Consider the following 3,542-nt stretch of genomic DNA (forward strand, 5'->3'; position numbering starts at 1 on the left):
TGATTTTCTCCTGCCAAAACGTGTGTGATTCTGGTGCTACTAGAAGCAGATAACGGAAACCGTCGTATCGTCTCAACAACATCCTTTTTGTTGTCACATCAAGCATTACCCGCCCAAGAAAGCATTCTTTAACTACGTCAGCATCAGTAAATGGTTTCATATTCTTAGCCAGAACTAAAGAAATACGTAAAGAAGCTTCACCACATTTTTCCTGCTCAGTCATTGAGCGATTTATGATCTGGGTCGAAGATGAGTAACTTGATAGTAAACTTGCAATTTTAGACTGACGCAGATCAGTACCAAGTGGAAAGTTTCCGGCAAAGGATTTGTGTTTGGTATCATAACGTCGTTTTATATTCGAGCTTTTAACGCCAATGTTTGGTTACAAATCAAGCACATTGGTACTGCTCCAGCACGATTTGGCAGCGTAAAACAATATTAATCTGTCCATTCCGACAAAAACTGTCTATTTTCATCTTCAACTTTTCTTTTTTTGGTTCCATAGTCAAAACTCACTATAAACAGCCAAAACTCGCTATGGTAAACTTACACTCGTAAGGTAAACAAGCAAACGTTATATATATTTCAGCGAAAGTAATTTATATCGGAAGTTGTCTTAAGTGTAAGTTACTGTCTTATAAACTATAAGCCTTATATCTTTAGAACACGAGTTGAATTCTTGAAATGTTGTTAGCTATAAATTAATTGTTTAGTTTATTTATTTTACTTTGTATATTTTCTTTTTATTACAGAATGACAAGTCAGGCAGATGGCAGGATTGCCAAGTCCTTATTTTTTTAGTATATAAATATTGTTAAACAATTTTAACTAAGAAATAAAGAACTGAATAATAATAATAACATAAAAGACATTCCATCCAAAGCCACCCAAATACAATAAACTTCTCAATTGTTCTTTTGATAACTTTCAACTGTGAGTATTAGTTTCTTGCGGTAGTAATTAATTATGTTTTTATTCTAACTTTTCCGAGTCCAAATTCAAAAAAACAAACATTATTCAATAATTTGTAAGACAAAGCAATTTTTCTAAATGGATTATTTATAGATTCTAATGATTTGTTGGCAATAAATTATGTATAAACAAAATGATAAGTTAAATGTTTGCTTTTATATAAATGAAAAACAATGTGTTCAAAAATACCAGACATTTATTAATAGATCCAAAATTTTGTATTCATTCTATTAAACTCATTTTAAACGCATTTGAAAATATGAGTCAATTTTATGAGGCCTAAATAGTTGCTAAAAATGATTTTTACTGATCCTTCTGATAAATCAACCAATCAATATGGTCTCGGAATTTCCACCGAAGATTTTTTAGTACAAATTCTCTCTGGTTAATGTTGATAGTTGTCCTGGTAGTTCCTTGTCTTCAATGCTTTCTCGACCTCTATTTGAACAATCCATATGTAAGACCCATAAACTCTTCTTTTCGATAGAGAAGTAGGCATTCTACAAATTTTTCAAAACTTCTGCACAAGAATTTCCTTCGATCACGCAACATTTTACGGAATCGCATTATTAAATTGTTTTGGACACTTGCATTTAACTAATTATGTAATTTAATTTGTTTTCGAAATGACGTCAATAATAAGAAATTATCAATATTTTAAAATGTAACGTGGCACGAATATAAGTTAAAGTAATATAAAATAAATTATAAATATTTGTTACTGTTTAAATCCTAAGCAAATGCAAATTTAAATTTCACATTAATATAAGCGATATATTTGAAACGCAATAATTAACTCTTTTCCACTTATTATTTGAAATAATCCACACCGCCCTCGCAGCCGCCGGCCGATAGGTCAACAATAAGCTTTAAAGGTTTTATCTTCAGTATGGTTGTAGTATTTTATTTATCCTCTTAATGTTGCTGCAACATTAGCAGCTTGTTCTGCTAATTCAATAGTTTTTGCAGACGCATCACGAGTTTGTTTGAGAACACGTCCCTGTTGACAGAATAATTAAAAACTAATTAAAACTATCTAAACATTGAAAACTTTTCTCAATACCAATCGTTTGTGAAACTTTTTTAACCAGCTTGATTCTATTTGCATAGCACAAATTGCCAAAATAATACAAATCAAAATATAAACACTTTTTATTTGCATTTCAATTTTTCTGTTTTGATGTTTTAACTTTGAATCTAAAAAAGTTTATGAAGATGACACTTGGAAGATACTCATATTTATAGAATTGGTGGAATATTTTCACATTAGAAGAAAAAAAGGAGAGTCACGACAACGTCGAAGTACGGAGAATAAAGTACTTTCTAAGTTCAATGTTAATGGCATATAGAAGGCGCATAGATATTTTAAATTGGTGACGAATGATAAAATAAAAGTGATAGTAAAAGGTAGTTAAATTTTAAGGGCCGATGTTGAATGTGAACCAAACTTTACTATTAAATGTTTATTTGCATTTTCTTTTGATATTTCGCAGTTTAAAACTAACTCCGTTTGAATGTTTTAAAAATACACAGTTGAGCAACGCGTTAAGGCCCAACTATAATAGACTTAACCGAGCTGAAGCCAGCTTAAAGGAACAAACCAAGACGCGGCCTTATATGTTTCGTTAAATTTAGCTAACTTTCGCGCAATTACGCAAGAGCCATTTAAATGGCTCTAGCTTCAGCAAATGTCAGATTTGCTTAAGTTACTTGAATCCATTATGGGTACTTTTTGTTTTAACGATAACTTTTGATAACTTTTCTTTCGGTTTTGACATAAGCTTACTTTCGGTTAAGTCTATTATAGTTGGGCCATTAGAGTTATTTAGGCTTATTATGAAAATGGGCATTCAAATCGAAATGCATATCGTCAGCTTCGTGATCGGGCCGTATTCTTTCCAAAATGAGGCTGGTGAGATAGTTACTGTGAATGGTGTTCGCTATCAGGAGATGATAACGGCCTTTTTATGGTTCGAATTGGAAAATAGGGATGTGGTTTCAACAGGACGGTGCCACTTGCGACAGAGCTAGTGGCTTTTGTGCTACAAATTCAATGGCCGTGTTGTTTCACGTGATGGCGATGTCAATTTGCCACCAAGATCATATGATTTGAATTGTTTAATTACTTGATCTTTGGAAATATTTGAAAGAAAGGGTGTACGTCAATGTGCCAGCAACAATTCAAGAGCTACGCACATTACTGGCGTAGAACCTCAACTATGCCTCAGCAAGATCGAAACAAATTTTCATCATCAGGCGAAAGTGTACAGACAAGGTCGCGGTGGCTGTTTAACCGATATTTTTGTCCATATTTAATTGAATCATTTCAATATTATTCTAATACAAAAGAAAACCATCGACCCTTAAAATTTAACCACCCTTCATAAGTTCATTGAGGAGAAGAAAATGTGTTCAAGTCCAAAACCGAATTAGAAGATAAACTATTTGTATTAAACTTATGATATGCCATTTTTCGGGTAAGATTTTTTATAACTTCATAGGAAGTTATTGCAATGTGTCCACTTTGTCAAATTACAAATTTTGACATTTCTCGACGTTTCAAGGTCCCT

The sequence above is a fragment of the Eupeodes corollae genome, chromosome 1 (genome assembly GCF_945859685.1).
Source record: "Eupeodes corollae chromosome 1, idEupCoro1.1, whole genome shotgun sequence".
Lineage (NCBI taxonomy): Eukaryota > Metazoa > Arthropoda > Insecta > Diptera > Syrphidae > Eupeodes > Eupeodes corollae.